Below are 12,512 nucleotides of genomic sequence, written 5' to 3' on the forward strand. Positions count from 1 at the left end.
TAATGTATTCTCAACATTTGCATACTGTGAACATGATTAACAGTATGCTACTGCAGATTTTACAATGAATTTGGGGAAAAAATCAGTTACTGTGCATCTAAATACAGTACTGCAAATGACCATGAAAAACTCTACACACACTTTATATTATTATTATGTTTATTTTATTTTTTGACAGTATTTCCCTGCTGAAAAATCCAGCTTAAACCAGCCTAGGCTGGTTGGCTGGTTTTAGCTGGTCAACCAGGCTGGTTTTAGAGGGGTTTTGGCCATTTCCAGGCTGGTTTCCAGCCATTTCCAGCCTGGTCTTAGCTGGTCAGGCTGGAAAATGACCAGCTAAATCCAGCTAAAACCAGCTTGACCAGCCTAGTTTAAGCTGGACATAGCTGGTTTTGGCTGGGCTCCCAGCCTGGCTAGGCTGGTCAAGCTGGTTTTAGCTGGTCATCTCCCAGCCTGACCAGCTAAGACCAGGCTGGAAATGGCTGGAAACCAGCCTGGAAATGGCCAAAACCCCTCTAAAACCAGCCTGGTCGACCAGCTAAAACCAGCCAACCAGCCTAGGCTGGTTTAAGCTGGATTTTTCAGCAGGGTTGTGAAGAAAAATAAACTAACCATTTTCTTCAGACTGTTCAGTGCATAAAACTGTCCCCTGGTTTTCCATTTTTGGGTGTACTGCACCTTAATTTTATAAGGTTAACATGAAAATATTAAATCATTTTTAATCAACATAACTTTGTGCTTAACCAAAACGTAAACTGGAACAAAAGTAATTGATTCATGAAACCAAAGTCAGCTTAAATGTCAGAATGACCAGCCTGCTTTAGACGGATTCATGAGGATTGGGCACCTGTCACCATGGAGGTCACATCTCCGCATTTTCAAAACAATATTTTAAAATACGCACCATCTCTATAAATAAACCACAGACTTGAGTTTAAAAGAACTACATTCCCGCATGAAAAACGGTTAAAACTAAATTTCATAACACATTCATTATAGAGCCATCTAAGACCGGGGCAAGTCTCACATGTCTAGCCGATTATAACCTCGCTTCGCCGGATACATGAGTGATGATGGACACCCTGGAGGTCAGAATCTCCGCTACCGGCAAAGCACGCTTAAAATTTACACATGATATCTATAAATAAACCACAGATTTGAGTTTGTAAGAACTACATTCTCGCATGAAACACTGTTAAAATTTCATTTCGTGACATATTAAACGCAATATTTATAATATTAGCTGGGCTTTCTCATCCGCCATTACCATTTGCTTGTTGATGTGAAATGAATTCTGGGAGAAAAAAAATATTAATTCTCAAAACACTTCAAACGAACTTTATTCTTATTGTCAAGGTCAGATATATGTAATAATTTCGCTGGTAAAGTGAATAAAAACAATGTTACTATATCGTAATCAATATCACGTTTGCACTGGTTCGGTTCAGCACTCGAGCGACTCTGAATCGTATTGAACCGTTTGCTCGGGAATTATTTGATCACACGTGTTCACAAGCACATTCAGCAATATGCAATTAGTGTATAATTAGTGTATAAATGCGTGTGGCCAAGCAGTATTACGAAATAGTAATGAATCATATACAAAAGGAATCGGTTTAAGGCGGATTCAAATATTTGCTGTTCACTAAGGAGCCGATTCATAGAACCGAACGGACACGACTCGACCTGCAGGCAACGGCTCTCCTAATTTGAAATTCACCTGTCGTCTTTCATCCAGCGAATTCATCCTCGGTAAGTGTTTTAAAGTCAAATTCTGTCAGTTGAAGGATTGTTTTGTATATATTTCTGTGTATTGAGTGTGTAATTTAAAAGAATTAACCAAGTGACATTAGTTGTAACGTTAGGTTCTTATGTTATGTCACGCTCTCCGTTAACAAATGGTATTTTAAACAAGAAATAACAGATGCCAGGCGGTCATTGTAGTGTTTGCGAGGTATTAGATACAGTGAGTTTATCTTGAGTGAGTTTTTGACCATACGCTAAGTTACCTGAAAAAACATAACTTTAACTTATTGTAACTGCATTAATGCATTCTCTATTTCAGCACAACACTGAGATGAAGGCGAAGTCACCATGAAAAGTTAAACGTTTACCGTTAAGGTAAGCTCTGGTCTTCACATAGTCATTATGACTAAGCTATCATTATGGTAAAATTTTTCAACTGTAAGTTAGTTATTTAAACTAAACTCATAATGAAATGAGTCTTAACTGTTTTATTAAATGGAGCTGAAAATTAAATGCAGTTGAATTATTTTAAGCTAAAGTTAATATTAACAAAATACATATTAATAGTCTATTTCTCAATAATGTTAATGAGCTTGATGTATAGTGTGTCATTAATTGTACATTTAATTTTTGGTGTTCAGGTGTACCTGAGGTGAGTGTACGTTCTGAGTACACAGATATAAGCCAAAGTCATGTTCACTATATATATATATATATATATATATATATATATATATATATATATATATATATATATATATATATATATATATATATATATATATATATATATATATCCATCCTATTCTAAGAGAAATTGATGGGGTCAGGGAATGATTTGTGTACAAATGTATTTTAACCCCATACAGATTGGTATGGTTGTACCATAGATTTAGATTAATTAATGTTAAGTCTTATTTTACTCTTATTATATTTATCTGTTTTTCAGCTACAGTAATTGATGTTGAAGAACTGATGCTACCAATCACTCCTCACTTGATTATTCAAGGTAATGTTGATGTCTTCCTCATTTTGATTAGATTTGTAAATGTTAAGTTGTTCACAGATTTGTTGTGAGGAGTTCCATGTACAACCTCTTTTTCTTCTTCCAGCAGTTCCTAAGATTAAAAAATCTGGTGTTAAAACAGCCACGGCTATGCTATTTGCCTACCAAGTGCTGAGTAAATATTAGACAAACATTTTTTTCTATAACTGTTGTCTTTGTGTTTATTAGCAATTTTACTGGGCATATGTGTTTGTTTGTTTTTCAAACAGCCTGGAAACTGTAAGTTTAGTTCAATATGTTATTTTATGCTATTCATTTTTGTCTTAACATGGATTGAATGTTGAAGCTATCGTTTCATAGTGGGAAAATGTAAAAGAGAATTACTGAATACAATGGCATAATGATTCTGCTTGTTCACAGAAGGTACTTGATTTAGTTTTCCTCAAGCGACACATCAGTTTTTATGACTATTGCTTGACACTTGAATTGAAGGGACAGTTCACCCCAAAATTAAAATAATAGCATCTTTGGCATCCTCCACTTGTTTCAAAATAGTTATATATTTATTTTGTTCCGTTGAACACAAACTCATATTTTTTAAAGAAATTTTGTTTAAATATGGATGTCAATAAGTACTGGTTACTAACATTCTTAAAAATATCTGCTTTAGTGTTTAACAGAAATTCAAACTAGTTTAAAACACGTGGAGTAAATAGTGGCAAAATAGTAAACTATTCCTTTAAATATTTTATTCTGAGACTTTTATTTATATGTGTCTTGTCTTTTGTCATATAGTCCTTCTAGCCCAGATTGTGATGGACCTGGAATGCGACACCAGTTACTCTTAAGACAAGAACCGAATAAAGCACAGATGTGGAGGGATTTGCAGCCAAACTAACTGGAGAGAAGGAACCTTTAGGTAAAAACACCTGCTTTATTTAGATCTGAAGTATTTTATTTGACATAGAGATTTATTGTTTTAATTTTAATTTAAAGCAAACAAGGTTGAGAACCCCTGGTCTAAAAGCTCAAAAATGCTGTTTCTGTGATAAGGTTAAATGTAGTTTAGAAATAGATTCATTAGGATCAATGCTTAAAGTAAACATTTTCTTCTCTCTGTAGACCAAACATGTTTACTATCCCTCACATTTTAATAAATTGTTTCTGTTTTTGTTTCTTACAGTGTGGGTGAACATACTACCTGGATGTCCAACAAAGGCTGCACAAGAGCTCGTTTGATAGCACATATTCTGTCCTGTCTACATCTCTGATGACCTGGAAGTGCTTCGACATCAGTGAGTAATACATCTTTATATTGTCATGCATACAGGATTTCTGTAAGCTTAGCTTTAATGTTAGTTTGTAATCAGCAGTGACTGTTTTAAAAAATTAAGTATTTAAATTATTCTAAACGTTTTACTGATGCTGTGCACAGTAACGTTATGGTGATTTAGTTTAAGGAAATGTCACTGGAGAGGTGTTCGTATAAAAAATAAATAAATAAATAAATTGTATGAAATGACTCGATAAAATGTTTATTTGTCTCGCTGACATGCCATCACTGCTGCATATTAAAATACAGTAATACGAATTGACAGCAGAATATTACCACAAACATTTCATGAAGTAGGCTAGACTGCTCTTAAGTTCTCTACTCAACTTTAACACATTTCCTCGTGTCGCTGAGCCTCTCTGCAGATTTTGCCAAAAATGAATGCTTAGTGATTACTTTGTTTTATGCAGACCATATATCAGTAACTTATCATTAGCATTATTTTTTTAAAAATCACCCACAGCTTTCATGTTCTCTAACGCAATCTTGTCTGTAAGTTAGAAGTGGATTTATACGTGTTCAAAGCCTTAAAGTATTTAATTAACATTAGTCACGTTAAATTAGATTATTTTATTTATTTTATTTTAAATATGTAGCCTTTTAAAGTCAGAATGAACTGTGTTCACCCCTCTTAAATCCGTGGAAGCACTAGTAGTGTGATCATGGAATCAGATATTCAAGCTATACAGAGTCGGACATTAAGTTAAGATGAGACTTTATTTTTTACACACCTGTGTGGACACCTGACTAGCGATCTTCAAGAACAATGCCCGCTGATCTTTTCCCTATTAACGTTAGTGTAATTGTGAATTGACAACAAACCGTATTTCACCAACAAAAAAATATCAAAATATATATATATATTTAAACAGCAGTGCAGTGTTTCGTTTCTGAATGAATTAAATGGTTTGAGGGATGATTAGTTTTTACTTCAGTGATTGATTTTGCTTGTCATTTTTGCAGGATCATCATCTTGTTGCTGCCCTTTTTCACTGTCCCTTTCCACATCATTTGGCCTTCATCATTTCCTGTCTTGTAGCAGTATTCTCACCTTTTTTAAAAATTTTAATAATTTTTGATGCATTAATTGTTGACTGGTTTTAATTATCAATTGTTCATTAGTGTTCTGTTGCTCTGTTATATTGAATTATTGCTACTGTTTTAGTTGGGTTTACACAATAAACTTTTATTGTGAAGTTAAAGTTTCAGTTTCTTTATTTTTCTTGTACGTCTTGAACAGTTAAAATAACACTTGTGCAATTTTTGAACATTTTTTACCCATTATAAAGTAGCACTATTAAATAAAATAAAATAACATTTAATAACTGTAAAATACTATACAGTAATAATGAAAGTAACATTAAAATACCGTAGTTCTTCATGGTAAAAATGTACAATAAAATACTGTTTTCAGTTTTGCAGTATGTGCACCACTACTGTAATTAGTGTTACAGTAAAAATCAACAACAGTAAAATGATGTATTACATTTTACAGTAAATGTAATACTAATGTAATTAGTATTACGGTAATGTTACTGTTTTATGAAATACAGCAGCTACTGGATAATTGTTGCCAGTAACTTACTGTTAATTTAACAAGAAATCGTTTACAGTGTATATTTCTGTTGGAGAATACTGAAGCAGTAGGTTGGCAATCGCATTAATGTGAAGTTCTGCTTTTATCCTGGTTTGTGGCAGTGAGGGAGAAAGGGAAGATTGCTGTCATTTTATTTTATTTTTAAAATTTTTGCATGCTAGTTAGATATTATCCCTTGCAAATCAGTTGTCGTCTTGTTTGTTATTTTGGCCTGGATTCTCCTTAGATGAAATGCGATTTAGAAAACTTTAATTAGAAAATAAACATTGCTATTTTTTGTTTAAAAGCCTGCTGTGGTTATTGTGAGCTGGGACAGGAGAAGGGGAAAAACTCTCAATATTATTATTTCAATATTTAATTTATACTGAGTTACTGTCCATACCAACCTGGTAGTGGTCGGGATGTAACACCAGAAAAATTTGAATATTAAATATAGATAATGTTCCATCAAGACGCTTTGTACATTTCCTGCATACTTTAGGTATATCAAAACTCAATTTTTGATTAGCAATATGCATGCCTAGACTGTTAACAATTCTGATAAATGGCACAATATTTAACTGTAATATGAACTGTATTTTACTGGAAGACAGTTATGTGTTATTATATTTAAAAGCTGCATTGTGAACATTACTGCATATTTTACAGTAAAGATATGCATACAGTTCTGTAAATACATACCCAACCCAAGATAAATGGTGCTATAAATGTAAATACAGTATTTTGCTGTAACTGATTTACTGTAAGTTACTGGTGAACTGCTGGCAGTGAGTCACTGTAGATTATACAGGAAAGTGTTAACAGTGTAAGCTATTCATTTATGCAAATTTAAGGCAGTTTTCTCAGATTTTAGTTTATTGAACCCTCAGATTTAAGATATAATAGTTTGATCTCAGCCAAATATTCATAACACCAACATAACAAACAATACATTGATGGAAAGCTTATTTATTTATTGGCACTCATGAGTAGTTGATAGGATACACTCCTTCCTCTCATTATGAGTCAGGCACTTTTACAAACACCTATGTTTTTGATTAGTTTGTTTGAGTAGCTAAGCTTTTTAAATATATGTAATATTTTGTTCTGTTTTCTATAGCTATATTCTCCATATCTAATGTTTTTACTTTATATTTGTTATTTTTTAATAGCCATAACCTCTACTTCTATATCTAAAATGTTCTGTTTTTACTTATATTCCACGTTTTAGATTCGTTTTGATTTTGTTTTTGTTATTTAAGATGACAGATCATTGTGTATGCATTTCATTGCATATTGTGTATATGGCTGTGTGTGTGACATTTTTATTTTGTTTATAAATTTAAATTTTTGATCTAGGTTCTACTGTAAAAAACAATTCTAATCTTCATGTTTCGACAGTAGTAAGAAACAAATGTTTAATGTATTATTAAAATATAATATATATATATATATATATATATATATATATATATATATATATATATATATATATATATATATATATATATATATATATAACTCAATTCCTGGAGGAATTCAACTCTTCCTCCAACTCACACCTGCTTAAAGCTGCGGTCACACTGCACTTTTCTCTCCATAGACTTCCATTCATACGTAAGCGAATGTGTCAGACTGGAAACTTAAGAACTCTGACCTGCGGAATTGCATCACTTGACTGGGTGAGACCAATCGGGGATCAAAACATGACCTCTCTGGACAGGAATTTAAAATATGGAGCAAACGTTCGCTTTTTTAAATGTCTAACCATCTTGTTTAATTCCTCCACTTTTCGCAGCACCATACGACAAACTAGAAATTTTGTAAGGTCAAACTCTAGTGTGACTGCGGCACTAGTAGTCTTGAACACCTTCATTAGTTGCATCAGCTGTGTTTGATTAGGGTTGGAGTTAAACTGTGCAGAGCTGCATGCTGCATTTCAGGAATTGAGTTTGAGATATATGAATTATATGTAATATTATTTATTATTATTATTATTATCATTATTATTATTATTATTATTATTATTATTATTATTATTATTATCATCATCATCATTATTATTATTATTAGTTATTATAATTATTTTTTACAGACATTTTTTTGTGATTAATATGATAATTTACGCTTCATATTTAACCCTTAGATTTTTTTTTGCTTTGCTTAAGTTTAATTCCAGACATTTAAAATATATATCCAGAATATAATATAATTGTTATAGTTAAAAATTTAGTATGTTACAGTTACTTTGAGAGAGTCACGTAGAATATTTAAAATAACATTATTCGGTTTTAGAATTACTACTATATATTTGTGTATCAACTATATAGTTTATGGTTGAAGTCAAAATTATTTGCCGTCATTATTTGCTTAAATATTATATATTTGCTTCTTCTTTATCAAATATTTCCTAAATGAATGAGGGAATTTTCACAGTATTTGCTATAATATTTTTTATTTGTTTTATTTTGGCTAGAATAAAAGCAGTTTTGATTTTTTAAAAACCAATTTAAAGTCAATATTATTTTCCCCCTTAAGCTATATTTGTTTCAGTTGTCTACAGAACCAACCGCTGTTATACTATGACATGCCTAATTACCCTAACTTTACCCTAATTAACCTAGTTAAGCATTAAATGTCACGTTAAGCAGAATACTAGTATCTTAAAACATAATCAAATATCATGTGCTGTCATCATGGCAAAGAGAAAAGAAATCAGTTATTATAAATGGGTTATTAAAACTATTAAGTTTAGAAAATTTCTCTCTGTTAAAAAGAAATTTGGATTAAAAATATAAAAGAATTAATGTTATAATAACTCTGACTTTACATATGTAAGTACCCCAATTTATATATTTTTAATCTTAATAATACAATGTTTTGAGCTCAGACTCTCCAGAAAGCTGTTGGATCTGATCTAAACTGATGGCAGCACAGAGCACACACACATTTGTCTCCAAATCGCCTTTCAAGTCTGTCTGGTTGAAGCGCCGTGGCCCACCAAAACCAAAAACATTTTTCTTTCCCTAGCAGGAAAAATGAACTGTCAGCGTTTAATGACAGATATTTGCATTGTGATACAAATTGTGTCCTTGGCCATGAGCATACGATACAGACCCATTAATAACAAAAGCACATGATGGCTTGCCTTTTTTTTTGCCTGTCGAAACATCTTCATGGATATATGCACCTATCAGCAGTGAGCGCAGAGCATTAGGACAGAAACTCAGGACAGTATCGGGCCGCCCATCAATCACGCTTTGTTCTCTTTATCGTAGATTGTTTCCACCCGATACCATTTTGCATCTTTTCATTTATTTTCACTTGGAACACTGAGCATGACGGTTTAGTGTGGGATCGGAAATGTCCACGTAGGGTTGGGCTGCATGACCAAAATCAGATCTAGCATGAGTGGTTTTTATATTATGGGATATTTTGCAAGTAGTAGTATATATAGTTGAAGTCAGAATTATTAGCAATCCTGTTATTTTTTAATAAATTATTGCCTAAATCCTTCAACACATTTCTAAACATAAAAGTTTTCATGACTGAAATGATTTCTAAAAACTGATTTCTTCCATCTTTGTCATGATGACATAATATTTGACTAGATATTTTTCAAGATTTTAGTATTCCGCTTAAAGTGACATTTAAAGGCTTAACTAGGTTAGTTATGGGTAAAGTTAGGGTAATTAGTTCTGTATTTGTTCTGTAGACAATCCAAAAGAAATATTGCTTAGGAGGGCTAATGATCTTGACCTTCAAAATGGGGATGTCCAGATCATGAAATCGGCCCCGATCATACAGTTTTACACTTGATCGGAATCGGACATTACCTCCCAATCAGAAAATAAATAAATAATTAAAATAAATATATATAAGCATATATATAAGCTATATATATATATATATATATATATATATATATATATATATATATATATATATTAGGGATGTAACGGTATTGTAAATACCGTCATACCGCAATATTAATTTTTTTCGATATTACCGAAGTCGCATGACTCTGTAAAACTATAGGTCTTCTGAGAAAATTTGCTCAGGCGAATGAAGCGAACGGGACGTAGCTGAAACTTCATTTCCCATCAGCCCAGGCGTGGCCATAATCCTTTGCGGTCTGTTGTCGCTACAGATCCAGTAATGCGGAAATGGAGTGTGCTGCTAGTAGCGGAGATGAAAAAAGATGGAAATGATCGGACCTAAAGCGGGTGTTGTCGCCGCGCGCGTTCTGATCAGCTGTGTTGTGGCGCGCGTTCTGATCAGCTGTGTTGTGGCGCGCGTTCTGATCAGCTGTGTTGTGGCGCGCGTATTGTAAAGCGCCGAGGGGGGGTTGAGCGCGCATATTCAAGAGAGGTGTTGTCGCGCGCCTACTGAAGGGCTGGACTGGACGGAGGTTGTGTCGCGTCGCGGGGGCACTTTTGATCGTTTTGGAAGGGCATTTTCTATCCAAGACTAAAAAGGGCATGTGCACTGCACAGGTTGAGCCCTATGTGTGCACGTGCCTGCAAGTTGGGGAATACGACTAATAACAGTCATGGGGACTGCAGAAACACAGCACACTGTTCAGATTGATGCAGACATTGACTTGTACCGCAAAGAGATCTCTATCTCACTCATGGTTTGTCTTCTCAAGTGGGGGAAAGACAATGCACAACGTTACCCACTGCTGTCAACATGGGCCAAGTCATATCTCTCTTGTCCCAGAAACCTCAGTCCCAAATGAGAGGGTTTTTTTCTGTTGCAGGGGACATTGTAAATACCCAGAGATACCAGCTTTTACCAGATTATAATTATATGATAATTTTCCTTTAAACCCATCTCTATCTAAGTGAGTGAGTGATTAAATGTTGAATGTGGTGAGTTTTCAACAATACTAAATTGAAACTTTATTTTTTTACATGGTTTAATAATTTTTTGTTATTAAAATTGAAGTTAGTGTTTCAAAGCTTACAGATAGATGGCTAATTTGTATGTCATTGACACTTTTGGCACTTTTTTGGAGTATTTTCAAAAGTTTTTTTTTCCTGTAAATGATTCAATAAATACCGTACCGTGACATTCATACCGAGGTATTACCGAACCGTGAAAATCTGATACCGTTACATCCCTAATATATATATATATATATATATATATATATATATATATATATATATATATATATATATATATATATATATATATATATATATATATATAAGCACTGAACCAGCTTGAAGCTGAAAGCGCGAGTATGTCTGCTGTCTGGAGGTATTATCAAGTTGATGATAACAACGTTGCCATAGCACACTGTGAGATATGTAAACTTAGCATTGCAAAAGGTGAAAGGGAAAATGCTACATTTAACACAACAAACAAATAGAGTTGTGGAATGTTTAAATTTGGTGAATTAAATAAAAAATAAGGAGAATCCTGGATCCGTTTCTCCGCTCTTCTTATATATTTCTTTATGTATTGTAGAACTATTGAATCGGGTTCTGGTATCGGTAGATACTCTAAATCAAAGGCTCGGATTCGCACTCGAGGGCAAAAAAAAAAAATCCCTACTTAAAATGATTTAAAAAAAAATAATTAAAGACTGTGAAACTGTGAAAACTGTGAAAAATGCTTGCTCTGTTAAACATCATTTGGGAGAGTTTTAGAAAAGAATGTCTAGTTCCTTTCCCTCACACCCTAAAATATAATATATACTAAAAAAAGTATTCAAAGATGATGCCTTGAATTTACTTAATTTATTTAAGTTAAGTGGTTGTAAACAATTTGTTTATGTTAAATTTAAACAAACAAAGTTGAACATAACTAAATTTAACTTGTTTGTTTAAATTCAACACAAATAAATTCTTTGCAACAATTTTGCAGACATTTTTTTTCAGCGTAGGGTTCTTTATACATGCTTAAAGTTAAGTGGTTGTAAACAAACAAATTAAGCTGAACATTATTACATTTATTTTCATTCATTCAATCACTTTCTTGTCGGCTTAGTCCCTTTATTAATCCGGGGCCCCCACAGCGGAATGAACCGCCAACTTATCCAGCACATTTTTACGCAGTGGATGCCTTTCCAGCCGCAACCCATCTCTGGGGAACATACACACACACACACACACACACACACACACTATGGCCACTATGCCTATCCAATTCATCAGTACCGCATGTATTTGGACTGTGGGGGAAAACCGGAGCACCCGGAGGAAACCCACGCGAAACTCCTCACAGAAATGCCAACTTAGCCGAGGTTCGACCAAGCGACCTTCTTGCTGTGAGGCGACAGCACTACCAATTGCACCACTGCGTTGTCTACATTTAATTTGTTTGTTTTAATTCAGTTTTGCAAACATCTTTCTTTTTGGTGTACGATTATTGTGTACATGTGTTACAGTATAAACTGTTCTTGAATTTTTTTCAGATTTCATGCATAGATTTGTGCGTACGCATGGTTAATGAATGAGACCCCATTGTTCTTTGGGGGTGGTGGGTGTCTTGTCATGTGATTAGTGGTGCGCTCACGGCATTCTGAAAACTCGAAATGTGCTTGTCGCTCCCAAACTTGTGCACGAAAAAGATGCGATATGTGACGATCAGATGATCTCCAGCAGTTGATCTTCTTGCGCAGTCATGCTGGATTCACCTGGTTTGTTGACTAATGGGTTGTGGATCCAATCCTTGGCAGTTCGCGGGTCCTTCACTAAGCCTTTGCCTCTTAGCAAAGAAACTTTTCAAAAATGTTTGTTTCTTACTCATTTTGCAAGCTTGTGGATTAAATTTTGGCACTCAAATGACTGAGATAACTGAGAGAAATCAGTCATTTTTCAGACTTTCATTGTTCAGAC

At 33.7% G+C, this 12,512-nt stretch overlaps 2 long non-coding RNA genes across 2 annotated transcripts in view; both read left to right on the forward strand.

Moving 5' to 3' along the window:
• LOC141376888 (uncharacterized) overlaps nucleotides 1-12,512 on the forward strand; it is a 208,200-nt gene that overhangs the window by 68,888 nt on the left and 126,800 nt on the right. The window lies entirely within an intron of this gene.
• Nucleotides 952-5,277, forward strand: LOC137496778 (uncharacterized). Its single transcript, XR_012387721.1, has 6 exons — nucleotides 952-1,752; nucleotides 2,066-2,121; nucleotides 2,696-2,755; nucleotides 3,557-3,671; nucleotides 3,936-4,047; nucleotides 5,049-5,277. It is a non-coding gene; the product is annotated as an uncharacterized lncRNA (long non-coding RNA).

Source organism: Danio rerio, chromosome 12 (genome assembly GCF_049306965.1).
Source record: "Danio rerio strain Tuebingen ecotype United States chromosome 12, GRCz12tu, whole genome shotgun sequence".
Lineage (NCBI taxonomy): Eukaryota > Metazoa > Chordata > Actinopteri > Cypriniformes > Danionidae > Danio > Danio rerio.